General features: G+C 37.5%; 1 protein-coding gene across 7 annotated transcripts in view; it reads right to left on the reverse strand.

The window, feature by feature from the left end:
• Positions 1-14,418, reverse strand: part of GATAD2A (GATA zinc finger domain containing 2A) — a 198,795-nt gene that overhangs the window by 162,780 nt on the left and 21,597 nt on the right. For 4 of the 7 annotated variants that reach the window (XM_074306965.1, XM_074306929.1, XM_074306972.1 and 1 more), the window contains exon 1: positions 13,877-14,088. The exons of the other annotated variants lie outside the window; for them this stretch is intronic. The gene's annotated coding sequence lies outside the window, so the exon portion shown is untranslated. Of the gene's footprint in view, positions 1-13,876; positions 14,089-14,418 lie in introns of those variants that run through there. 7 annotated transcript variants of the gene reach the window in all.

A 14,418-nucleotide genomic window follows, 5' to 3' on the forward strand; every position in this document is an offset into this window, starting at 1 on the left:
GTGGCAATGGAAGTGGGAAAGGAGCATATATATATAAGAGGCTGTTCAGGTAAAATCAACAGGATTGGTAACACTTTTGAATTTGGTGAACGATAGCGAGGAGTCAAAATGACTCCTAGGTTTCAAGGCTAAGGGAGGAACTGGGAAATGGTGGTTGCCCACCAGCAAAATATGAGTTCTGATTTGGAAAAGATGTCAAATGAACATCAATTTTAAGATGTTTAAAAGTCAATTAGAGAGGGGAGACAAAGTCAGAAGAAAGCTTGAGGCAGGATAGATGAATTTGAGAATCTCCAGCACAGAAATGATAATTAAATCCAGAGGAGCTGATGAGACCACCATGTAATAGCATAGATGGAGAATAGGGGAAAAAAAGGAAAGGTAAGCAAATCAGGACAATGGGGTACAGAAAACCTAGAAAAGAGAATCAAGGAGGAGAAGGTGATCATCGGTGTAAGACTACAATTTTCTCCTATTTTTCTTGTAGAACTACTCTCTCACTTATAACAACTCACTTTCTAATCTCAAGGAGGAGAGAGTTGTTATTTTTCCTTTTCTTGGTATTCCCAGAGTTTAACCCCTGTTCCTAGCTCACAGTGATGCTTAATAAATGCTTTATTGTCTTGGCTTGATTTTTTTTCTTCCCTTTACTCTATCCTGACTACTTCCACATCAATGTTTCTAAAATCTATTTGGCTCTCTTTTGCCGTGCTTAAAAAGTTTCAACATTCTACAAGATAAACCCCAAACTCTTCAACATCTAAGGCCCTTCATAATTTTGTCTTAATACTATGTCTGAACTATTCCTCAAAACAAATACACTCATGTCTTCACAGAAGGCATGCATCCTCATTACCCCAATACTACATACTCATTCCTACCTCTTCCACTTTAATAACAATAATATTTATATAGTTCTTATGTGCCAGGCACTATGTTAATCACTTTATAACTATCTCATTTGGTCCTCAACAACCTTGGAGGAAAGGTAAGCTATTATCTCCATTTTACAAATGAGGAAACTTGAGGAGAAAAAAAAAAAGTCATTTGCCAAGGACCACACAACTAGTAAATGAATGAAAAATGCCTCTAAGTCCAAATCTGGCCTTCAGACACTTACTAGCTGTGTGACCCTGGGCAGGTATCTCGAATCTGTTTACCTTAGTTCCTCATCTATAAAATAAACTGGAGAAGGAAATACCAAACCTATCTCTCCAAGAAAACCCCAGAAAGAAGTCAGAGTTGAATATAACTTAAATGGCTGAACAACACTAACAAATATATTCATTCTAAAACTTGGGCAAAAAACAAAATTTAATTATTATTCTATAAGAAATGACCAGGAAGATGAATACAAAGAGGCTTAGAGAGGTACACATGAACTGATGCTAAGTGAAATGAGCAGAACCAGGAGATCATTATACAGTTCAATAACAATACCACATGATGATCAATTCTGATGGGCATGCCTCTCTTCAACAATGAGAGGTTCCAAATTAGTTCCAATTGATCTGTATGTAACAAACAGAACCAGTTACACCCAAAGAAATAACACTGGGAAATGAGTTTGGACCACAACATAACATTTCCACTCTTTCTGTTATTATTTGCTTGAATATGTGTGTGTGTGTGTGTGTGTGTGTGTGTGTGTGTGTGTGTAGTACTTAACATATACCTTAACATATTTAACATGTATGGGACTACCTGCCATCTAAGGGAGGAGGTGGAGGAAAGGAGGGGAAAAGTTGAAACAGAAGTTTTTGCAAGGGTCAATGTTGAAAAATTACCTATGCATATGTTTTGAAAAAAAAAGCTATAATAATAAATAAATTTAAAAGAACCATTTGAAGCAAAGAAATCAATTATCAATCTTAAGGTAAGAAATTGACCAAGGCCTTAACTAGAGCATACCAACCCAAACAAGGTTTCCTGTTTGAATACAAAGAGTCAATGTGAGAGACATGGATAAACTACTTGTTGGGAATATTGAGATAGAGATTCCCTATTATTGTTTGTTAGGATTACTAAGTGAGAACTGAGGTTGTCTGGATAGTTACAAGGTGAGAACTCAGGTTGACTTGATAGAGGGGGCAAGCTCATTGGCTGAGGTGGTTCTTCCCAGAAGCCCTTGCATTATCCCACGCCCATTCTCTGGGAGAATAAAAGAGAGGACAGCATTGGGCGCAAAGGGCAGATCGGCCTGGAGAAGGATAAGAGCTGGAGGAGATTCAGAGCCAGGATTCAAGAGAAAGACTCTGAATTGCATCAGGCTTGACGGGGCTCTCTGCAGGAAGGGAAGTCACTTCTTTGGACAAGAGTTAACAGCAACTGCCTGGAGACAACGGTTCGTTACAGGAAGAAGAATCTGTTGGAGAGATTTGAGTAGACACAGCAGATCTCTTCCCAGAGAGCGATCCAGCAGCTTCTGGAGACGACAGCTCGTTACAATTATTACCCACTTATTTTATATCACTTATTACCCAGGAGACGTAAATATAATTACTGATTCAGCCTATTCAGTAGGTGTAGTACAAAGAATTGCCACAGCCCAAATAAAATTTGCAGCCTCCAATATTTATCAGCTCTTTAAGGAACTTCAAGAGCAAGTGAGAAAACATCCAGGCAAGATTTATATCTTGCATGTCCACTCACATAGTGGACTTCCAGGTCCCATTTTTGATGGAAATTCAAAGGCAGATAGCCTTCTAACCATGTTAGCCAGTAGTCCTTTATTTCAGGAAGCACAAGAATCTCATTCAAAATATCATCAGGCTGCTCGAGCTTTACGTTTACAATTTGGAATCACAAGAGAGGAAGCTAGGAGCATAGTAAAAAGCTGTACAGCTTGTCTTCCTTTCCACGCTCCTACACTCCCTCCAGGGAAGAATCCTCGTGGTTTGAGACCCAATGAAATCTGGCAAATGGATGTGACCCATTATAAATCTTTTGGTCGTCTATCTTTTATTCATGTTGTGGTAGACACCTTTTCAGGATTCACATTTGCAATGCCAGCAGCAAAAGAGACAGCCCGAGTGGTCACTGAATTCCTTATACAGGCTTTTGCAATTATGGGTGTGCCACAAGCAATAAAAACAGACAATGGACCTGCATATACGTCCAAACATTTTACACACTTTTGTGCACAGTATAAGATTTTACATACCACGGGCATACCCTTTAATCCTCAAGGGCAGGCAATAGTAGAGAGAAGAAACAGAGATATTAAGACACTCCTCCAAAAACAAAAGAAAGGGGGAGCCACAGGTAGCCCTAGGGAACTTCTAAATTTAGTTCTCTATACCATTAATTTTCTAATTTTTGACAAAGATGCGCTGGCTCCAGCAGACAGGTTTTATAACCCACCAGAAGGGCAGTGTCCAGTGAGAGCATCTCCACTGTCCTTAGATAATCGCCAGGTGATGTGGAGAGATCCAGAAAGTGGTGAATGGAAGGGACCAGATAGGTTAACTGCCTGGGGGAGAGGGTTTGCTTGTATTTCTTCAGCAGGAGAAGGAATCAGATGGGTGCCAACGAGTCATATTCGCCTTGTCCACCAGAGAGAGACAGAAAAAGAGAAAGACCTCAAAATAAAGGAGAAGATCTAAGAAACATCTTACACCGAAAGAGCATGGATAATAAAAAGACTGTTAAAGAACTTTAAAATCAGCAGGAATCATTGGACTTCCTCACACAAGATGAGAATAATGGACAATGGACTTATGGACATTTATAAATTTTCAATTTATGATTATGATTATGTTATATACTTCTAGCATGTGTTATGTTACTATGTTACTATGTGCTTATGTAATTTATGTAATTATCTGTAATACTTCCCATATTGATGGATTTATGTTTCAAGGTCATTTATGTAATTATCTGTAATACTTCTCATATTGATGGATTTATGTTTCAAGGTCATGATTGTCCTATGTTCTAAATCAAAAGAAAGGGGGAGATGTTAGGATTACTAAGTGAGAACTGAGGTTGTCTGGATAGTTACAAGGTGAGAACTCAGGTTGACTTGATAGAGGGGGCAAGCTCATTGGCTGAGGTGGTTCTTCCCAGAAGCCCTTGCATTATCCCACGCCCATTCTCTGGGAGAATAAAAGAGAGGACAGCACTGGGCGCAGGGCAGATCGGCCTGGAGAAGGATAAGAGCTGGAGGAGATTCAAAGCCAGGATTCAAGAAGGAAGACTCTGAATTGCATCAGGCTTGACGGGGCTCTCTGCAGGAAGGGAAGTCTCTTCTTTGGACAAGAGTTAACAGCAACTACCTGGAGACAACGGTTCACTACAGGAAGAAGAATCTGTCTGAGAGATTTGAGTAGACACAGCAGATCTCTTCCCAGAGAGCCATCCGGCAGCTTCTGGAGACGACAGCTCGCTACAATTGTTCTGTAAGAAATGACCAGCAGGATGAATACAGAGAGGCTTGGAGAGACTTACATGAACTGATGCTGAGTGAAATGAGCAGAACCAGAAGATCACTATACACTTCAACAACGATACTGTATGAAGATATAGTCTGACTGAAGTGGATATCTTCAACATAAAGAAGATCTAATTCAGTTCCAGTTGATCAATGATGGACAGAAACAGCTACACCCAGAGAAGGAACACTGGGGAAGGAGTGTAAAATGTTTGCACTATTGTCTCTCTACCCAGGTTACTTATACCTTTGGAATCCAATTCTTACCGTGCAACAAGAAATTTGGTTTTACACACATATATTGTAATACATTTAATATATATGGGATTGCCTGTTATCTAGGGGAGAGAGTGGGGGGGAGGGATTTGGAAAAGTGAATACAAGGGATAATGTTGTAAAAAAAAATTACCCATGCATATGTACTGTCAAAAAATATATAATTATAAAATTAATAAATTATTAAAGAGAGAGAGAGAGAGATTCCCTTGGTGAATAGGTTAAAATAGATGGGACACTTCTAAGTCTCAAATTTTGCTATTCTGTAATAAGCATTTTGAACATAGGTCTTCCTGGCTCTAAACCCACCATGCTATGCATCAGACCAGCCTTACTTTAGGAGGTACTAATTAGAATAAAGAAACACAGACCACTTCCCAATTCCTTTAGAGCAATGGGTTTATATTATCTGATCTATGTTCATCAAAGTATAATGCTAGTACATTAACAGAAGTCCAACAATACTATTCCATTTTTAATAGTACCTTTGATAATGGGGAAGTTTGAAGAGAAAGATATAACACTTGGGATAAAAATTACAACTCACCTACACCTGTTCATCCTCTGTGACTTGTTCTGTTCCTACCCAAAATGAGATGTAGAGTTTGTATTCACTATTCTTTGCCCAGATACATAGTCTATTCTCTCCAAGAAACACAACCACAGAGGTAGATAATCCAAGAGCCAGGGGTCCATAAATATCTTGAGGGTAATTTGCTGATTTCCCAATCTTTCTTTTCATTATGTATCTTTTAGAGGCCAGGCTATGAATTCTAGAATGAAAATATCCCCATTATGGAAACCAATGATCACTTTGGCATTTTTACAAAATCATAACCATTCACAATTTCACTATTTCAGATATATTAATTTCTTAGTTTGATAAGTGAGATTTCAAAATTTAATATTGTATCTATTAATACTAATTTATTATTAGTATTAGCAGCTCACTTTGTTCTATCACTTTAAGGTTAACAAAGCTCTTTTCTACAGCAACCCAGTGAATGAATGAAAAAGCATTATTAAGCCCTTAGCACTAGCTAAGCAATAGTGACATAAGAAAAATCAAGCCAGTTCCTGCTCTCATGATGTTCACAAACTAATTTGGGTAAATATATAAAGTTCAACTGCAAAAGATATATAAAGACATCAGAAATCCTAACAGTGTAGAAGGAATAGCAAGACCCAAAGGTTCCTAGGTCACTTATTAAGTCAGGTAATAGAAGAAAGAGAAATGGGGATTGGGGTGAGCAGGAATGAAGATAATAACAACACCTACCTCCCAGGGTGGTTGTGAGATAGTTTTTGTAAAGTACTTTTTGAACCTTAAAGAGTTATATAAATCCTAGCTATTATCATCATCATCAGGTCCTGAAGGCACAGCAGGTGTTAAGGACTGAAGGACCTTAAAGCCACAGGGTAGATGTAAAGGCTTGATGGCCCCTCTATCTCAGTGGAAGAAATCAAGTTGGTGACTGCTATCTCACCCAAGCCATGTGAGCAGTCAAAGCAGGTTGGAGGAGTTCTGGGTGGTTTAGTCCAGGAAAAGGTCAAGAGGGTGAAGAAGACAGGACAAGTATTATAAATACTCCATTTTACAGATGAGAAAGTTGAAGCTCATTAAGATATTAAAGGGCTTACCTCCTATCCTCCAGTTGAGCATCCTCCCTTATAATAGAAAGCTCTGATTTAGGAATTAACCTAGATGAAGCTTCTAATTTAGTCTATCAGTTATGAGACCCTGAGCAAGTAATTTAAGCTATGTGAGCCTAGAACCATAATAGATTTATAATAAGTAGTCAATAACTGAATCAACAACTAGATTTTTCTTCCATTGTATAAAATCTTCAAAGAGTTTAATGTGTTTTTATGAACTGCTGAGGACCCAGATCATTTCTCTTCCTCTCCCCTCAGCACTCTAGCTATAGTTCCATAAAAATGATAAAAACTTAAAAAAAAAAAAAAAGTACTGAAATCCACTTTGCTTTCTGGTTATTTCTTATTTCTTCCACAATGAGGGCAATAAAGTGGTAAGGTAGGGGAAAAAAATCACCAACTTACATTTTCAGAAGGAATAGAAAGTTTGAAAAGTTTTTAAGAAACTTAGTACATAATTCTTTTTGGTAGTCTTTTATCACCACTGTTAGTGAGAACTATGAATTGGGTTCACAAAAGCAGTGATATTTAATGGCCACAGCCAATGATAATTCTTGTAGAAAGGGCATAGTAGTTCTTTTTCCATACCAGCATTTCAGTATACATTGGTTCATTTTTTAACCTAGCTACTCTGGATATAATGCCTTTCTACCTTTGAGTTCATTTTAGAAGGAACATTATATGATAATTAACTAATAAAACATAAAAGAAAGTATTTAGAGGTAGCTGACTCAGACTCTAACAAACATGAGCCTATACTTAAGCCTACTCCTAAAACAATTCAAGACACCCTTTCCTGTTAAAACAACCAACCAGTTAATAAAATAGGATTGGTGGATTACACAACATTTCTCATATAAACCTTACAAACAGAAGAGGAAAGAAAAAAACATGATATTTCATTGTTTTTCCAACAGAAATAACTTTCTTTTTTGCTTATTAAAACCATACCTATATTTCATCAGAAGACACAAAAATGTCACTCTTCTTTAACAGGAAATTAGACAAAGCACAAATTGTAGTACTTTCAAATATTCAAATTAATCCAAACCTCTTCCTCTTTTTAACAGCTTCTTGAAATAGAATTAAGAACAAGCTTTAACTTTGTCAAAGGGAGCATTTTAATAAAAAAATTTCAAACATCTTGGCTTGTGAATTTTAGAATGAAACTTCTATATTAGCTGATGGATTTAAATTGAAGTTGTGGTGGAAAAGGAAACTAAACTTTAGTTTTTGTAGAAAATAATCCATTACCTTACTGCTCAGACATCTTCAAGGGCTTCCCCCTCCCTACCAAAGAGTCAAAATCCTGTAGTTCAAGACCCTTCACACTTTACACTTACACTTTGAAGACAAATTACCTAGTTATAATCCCCAGAACTTCCCTGGCAAATGATGCCTACACCTAGAATAAATACCCTTCTCATCGTAATTTTTAGATTTTACTTATCCTTGATCAGTTCAAAGAAACCCAGTTTTTTCTGATTCCTACCCTTCTCAATCCTTGCTCAATTCAAGTAGAATATGGAATTGTCTGGGGAACCTGTCACAATTCTAATTTGTGTACAAGTTTTTCCCTCTTCTCAATTAGAGTATAAGAGGGGTTCATATCTAGTCTCAGACACTTAACACTTCCTAGCTGTGTGACCTTGGGCAAGTCATTTAATCCCAATTACTTACAATAGGGGCAGCTAGATATCTCAGTGGACAGAGCTGTGGCCCTTAATTCAGGAGAACCTGAGCTTAAATCCAACATCAGGCACTTAACACATCAATTTCTGAGAATAATTTCTCCAGATAATCCTTATTATCATGACTTTACTACTGAATATGAAGTTCTAAATGTGAATTAAGAATTGGGTAAGTGCATTTCAGACAACTGTTTTAAAAAGTCTATCAGCCATAAAAGTGATCAATCTGAAACAACTTCTAATATTATAATGACAGTTTAAAATTTAACAAATGGCATAATATTTAGATACATAATAGAATGCTATCTCTAGAAGAGTCTGGACCACCTTGAGAATTTCAAAGGAATTAAAAAAAAAAAAATCAAATGAAGGTGGCCTACCTGTACCTGATCTAAAACTATATTATAAAGGAGCAGTCACCAAAACCATTTGGTATTGGCTAAGAAATAGATTAGTTGATCAGTGGAATAGGTTAGGTTCACAAGACAAAATAGTCAGTAACTATTAGCAATCTAATGTTTGACAAACCCAAAGATCCCAACTTTTGGGATAAGAATTCATTATTTGACAAAAAATGCTGGGAAAATTGGAAATTAATATGGCAGAAATTAGTCATGGAACCACACTTAACACCACATACTTTGGTATGGTATGTGGTATCTTATCTTGATAAGATCAAAATGGGTTCATGATTTAGGCATAAAAGAACGAGATCATAAATAAATTAGGGGAACATAGGATAGTTTACCTCTCAGACTTGTGGAGGAGGAAGGAATTCCTGACCAAAGAAGAACTAGAGATCATTATTGATAACAAAAAAATTTTTATTACATCAAATTAAAAAGCTTTTTTTATGTATGTTGCTTGCTTTTTCTTTCTCATGGTCCCCCCTCCCCCAATTTGGTCTGATTTTTCATGTACAAGGTGACAAATATGGAAATATGTTTAAAAGTACTGAATATATTTAACTTATATATTAGATTGCTTGCTATCTTGGGGGGAAGGTGGAAAAAGAAAAATAAGGAACACAAAGTCTTACAAAAATGAATGGTGAAAAACTATCTTTACATGTATTTGGAAAAATAAAATAATATTGAGAATTTAATATGCATTATTAACATTTTCTCTATTGCTTTCATGAATATCTACAAACATATGTACATGCATACATATATGAAAGGTATGGTAAATAAAAAGCTGGTCTGAGAAGCAGGTTCAAAGGTATTTTCTCACATATTGGTTATATGATTCTGGGAGGGCCAATGTTAAAGAGCCATATAAAAACTAGCTGCTATTATTAGAGATCACATGCCATATCACATTGCCTCGAAAATACATTAGAAAATTATTATATTGCTATTTCTCATTGCTATTTCTCATATATTTGGAGCAAAGAGATTTTACTTTAAAAATTTACTCTCAAAATCACACACAAAAAAAGAAATGATATTGTTGCAGGATTGCGCCACATTGTGAATTCTGGGTGTCCCCGAAGGAGGGGATCTAAAGAAGTATCCTTAAGTTCCTTCTCTATTTTGCTTATAAACTACTTGTGTCTAAACCTACTAGTATTTCTTTGAACTCACCTCTTGGAGTCGGTAGTGTGGATAGCTCCTTAGTATCCTGCCCCAGACAATTGGGGGTTAAGTGACTTACTCAGGGTCACACATCTAGGAAGTGTTGTGTCTGAAACCAGATTTGAACTCAGATCCTCCTGACTTCAGGACTGATGCTTAGAGCCTTTCTAACTTTTTCTACTTTCCTCTATTTCAATTATCAATTAATGGCATCTGCTTTGCTGAGATATGAACTCCCTGATATTTCTCCCCCTTCCCCACACTTGAGACCTCTCATTATTGAACCACTTTCTTTCTATTCCTTTAGGTTTTCAAAGAAGAGACCTTTGCCAAGTTTAACTTCCCCCATTTATATACATTTGGATCATATTCTCTCCCAGCTCTTTAAGAAGTTTGCTTCATTTAACATTTTCTTCCTTCTTTCTCTTTCCTCTACTTTCCAACTCTTCCAATTCCTTTCCTTGTATTTACAAAGACCTATCCTCCTGCCTCTACCTCTAAAAAATGCTCTCCACAACCCTCTCATCCCTTCAAGCTATCTTCCAATATCTCATTATATAAATTCAAAAAAAGTGTACATTCCTACTGATTCACTGTATCCACTTCCCTACTACTCATTCAAATCTTGCAATCTCACTTTTATTCCTATCTTTTTACTGAAACTATTCTCTCCAAGATCACTAATGATCTCTTTTAAATTCCAAATCTAAAAGCTATTTCCCAGTTGTCATTCTCCTTAACCATTTCAGTAGCTTCCCATCAACTGTCATATCCACCAGCCCTGAAGGCTCTAACATCCACTTTTCTACCTACCTTTGAGCATTATTTCAACACTACTCCTGTTCTTCACATACTGTATATTCCAAAAAAGGCTGGTCAATAAATTGTTTCTGTGATCTCACTCCAGCTGTAAATCTATTTCTCATATGAGTATCTGAACAATCCATTTCCCATACCTAAAATACTCATTATCCATAACTGAATATTCAAGTTCCCTTACTTCCTTTATGGCCTTAAGGGGCCACTATTTCCATAAAACTTTCATGACACAGCTAAAAGTAATCTCTTTACTTAAAAAAAATAATAATAAAAAATTATATCCTTTTGTCCGGATCTTTCCTTTTGCCTTTAATCACACTCTATCCTGCAAGACACTTTTGTGTACTTCTTATCCCTTTAAATTATTGCATCTCACATCTCCTTTAACATGTACCTTTCTTTTTGGCAAAACTGGATGCACAAGGATATGAAACATTACATATACTGTAAGATTTGGTTTATTTGTTGGTTATCTTTACTGAACCTTTTTAAACAAGAGATTGTTCCATAGGTAGAAAGGGGAGGAACATGAAAAAGGAAAGTGTCTTATTTATTTAACTTTTCTGAGACTGTTTTTTAATCTGTAAAACGGGGTTAATATTTATAAATATTCAAAAGGGTATTTAAAAGAAGCAAATTGTAATACATGAGCATTCTGTAAGTCTTTAAACACTATATAAATATCAGTCAATAATAATAATAAACTGAGCAGCATTTTCAATTATCTCACTACCAAAAAAAAGCCAAAACAGTAATTTCATCCCTTTGTGAATAAAAAACAAAATAATAACAACAAAACCCACCACCATGATATTAGAAGAAACAGCCTGTATGAAGAGAGCATTAATTTATGTTTGTTCACTTTGCTGCACCTATGGAGGATAGTGTATAATCTCTCAATAAACCTGCTACAAAGTCTTAACTCCTCCTCTTCTTAACCTACCAGACCCTAATTGGTGACAATAAATACATTGCCCAGTATCTAAGTTTGTTTTATTTTTAAAAGTTAACAACTACAAAAAACTCTCTAATAGTGGAAAGAGATTCATCTGAAGACTATAGACAGATGATCCAAATTGGTAAGCAACAACAAATATATTGCCTTGTAGCTGTTTGTTTTGTTTTTAAAAGTAACAACCACAAAAAACTTCTAGAGTGGAAAAAGATTAGTCTGGAAAGACTCAGCAATGGAAAAAGTTGTAATAGTCCACTGGTCACAGCAGTTTTACTTCAGACATTGTGTGTTCTTGGCCAATTCATTTCACTTCTCTATATATCTGATATGATATTTAAAATTTAGAGAGGTAAAACTAGAATTCCCTTTCAGCTCTATCTAATACTGTTTTAAGGTTCTTCCTGTAGCTGTAATATTCTAAGATTCTAAATAAATGTCCAAAAGTCATATACAGGATATACCAGCCTCCTCATGCTTATCACTACCAGAAGGTGTCACTGTATGAATCAGCACTTAATAAGGGAATGGATTAAAAAAACAAAAAACAAACAAACCAACAAAAAAAACCCAATAGGTTGCTGTTGTGTGTGCAGTTTTTTGGTTTGCTTTTTTTTCCTTTTGGAGGGGGGAGTCTAGGGAGCTGAGGACAGAAAAAATAAAATCCTTTAAGTGAAACTTTGATCTAAAAAGACCAAAGCTCAAAGGTTAAGGATAATCCTTACACTCTTTTTGGACTGACCCACAAACTTTAACAAAATTCAAGATTTTTTAAAGATTTCAGAAAAACTTTCCATGATGCTAATTTAAAATAATATCTCAAAAATTACTTAAAGTATTTTTTATCAAACCTCAGGTATTTTCAAAAGTGGAAATAGCCACCTCAAAATTCTCAAGATAATCCCTGAAGGAACCCAGCTGCCACTGAGTGAAAATGGTCTAGTCACAGCTGCTGACCCATTACAGACAGGTAAAAGGGGAAAAAAATAAATAAAGATCAAAACGAAGAATGAAGAGGTAAATCTCTGAAAATGGGCAAAAAAAAAAAAAAAAAAAAAAAAAGGAAGTTCAAGGGAGAGGAAGAGAAAAGAAAAGGGGAGGAAAGAGGAAGGAAAGGAGAGAGGAGAGATTTTTAAAAAGAGACGGAGTGGGAAGGGAGAGAAAAAGACTAGGTAAGAGAAAAGGAAGAGAGGGAGAAAAGGGAGTGATGAGATGAGAGAAGATGAGAGAAGGAAGAGAAGAGAAGAGAAGAGAAGAGAAGAGAAGAGAAGAGAAGAGAAGAGAAGAGAAGAGAAGAGAAGAGAAGAGAAGAGAAGAGAAGAGAAGAGAAGAGAAGAGAAGAGAAGAGAAGAGAAGAGAAGAGAAGAGAGGAGAGGAGAGGGAAAGGAGAGGAATGAAGAGGGAGAGAGAATGAGAATAGATCAATGTCTTTGAGGGGGGACTCTTATTCTGACAGGAGATTCGGTCTGGCTGCCACAGCCGGGTTAAGTGCCACGACTGGGGCTCAACCAAAAGAGACACACACAAATATGTCCATTACCCCCCACCCCACCCCCACCCCTGAGTAAAGCCACCCAGAAACCCTAGGCTCTTGCTGCTGTGCTCCACACCCACAAATTGAGATGAAGCAGGGAATGGCTATTTCACAAAATATAAGACCAAAAAAGTATCCAACAAGACCGGCCACCGCACTCCCAAACAAGATCCCCTAAAGAGCACCTCTTTTTCAAAGCGCCAGATCTCAATTTGACCATTTTAAAGTCGCGCCTTTCAACGTAATACTATCGGCTTTTCCGACTACATCCAACTCAAGCACTATCTCCTCCCTAGCCCGGGAGGAAGAGGGAAACGCGTGTGATGGAGGAAAAGAAGGAAGCAGGCAGCAGGAAAGATTAAAAGCCTTTAATAAGTTTTAGAAACAATAAATAGTTCTTCCTCATCCTGCTTTTCCTGTTAGCATCCACTCCCACACAAGATACATTTTCCCCAAAAAACTTTCGTCCCTTCCACAACGAATCGGATCTCAAACGGGGGGTGGCGGACGCGGGGGAGGGGGGGGAAGAGAAGAGAACCTTCACGTAAAGCGGAAGAAGCTCACAGAAATTTAACTCTTTGACTTTTTTTTTTTTCCTCCACGACCCACCTCCGCCCACCACACTCCCCCAGCGCCAACTTGGAAACAAGTTGTTTTCCAGAAGATTAAAAAATAATAATAACCACCGACTCCGACAAATATGCGTGGTGCTGCAGACTTTTCTCACTCAGGTCAGAAATAGCCCCAGTTAACCGGTTTATTATAGGTAGTTTCAGTTTCCTACATGGGAGGGGGAGGGGGCAGAACATATCAATTCCAATACATTTTTCTAATAACTTCTACCATTCTCCCCCCTCCAAGTCCACTGCACCCCACCACCACGCCCCTCTCATTATCCTCGCCCCCCAAAAAAACCCTAAGTTTTAATCCGGACCTTACCCTAAGAAGACACTAAAATGCAGTTCAAGACAGGTTTGGGCGGTTTGGATTTTTTTTTTTTTTTAAACGTGTACGTTCTCCGGCTTTCCCCCAGCCACTACCACCAGCCCCAACTTTCCCTCAGGCGGGGATCCCTCTAATCCTCTTCTCCGCCGCTCCTCCGGTTGCCAAATAATGCGCTTCTTACACATGGAGCCGCGGCGTCACTACCCTGAACATGCGCACCAGGGTCAGCATACACAGTCCATTACTACCCCCAAAACACTGGGGAGCTCTTAAAGGCAAAACACCAAGGCCAAACCAGGAAAAGCGCTGCGCCTAGGAACATGCGGTCAAGACAAGTAGCTTCCAGCAGGGGCGGCTCTCCCACTCTCCCACCCCCACCTCACTCTACCTCCCACAATTCCCCCACCCTTTAACTCGTCTCTGCAGGATACTAAGGAGCTATCCACACTACCGACTCCAAGAGGTGAGTTCAAAGAAATACTAGTAGGTTTAGACACAAGTAGTTTATAAGCAAAATAGAGAAGGAACTTAAGGAT

Source organism: Sminthopsis crassicaudata, chromosome 1 (assembly GCF_048593235.1).
Source record: "Sminthopsis crassicaudata isolate SCR6 chromosome 1, ASM4859323v1, whole genome shotgun sequence".
Lineage (NCBI taxonomy): Eukaryota > Metazoa > Chordata > Mammalia > Dasyuromorphia > Dasyuridae > Sminthopsis > Sminthopsis crassicaudata.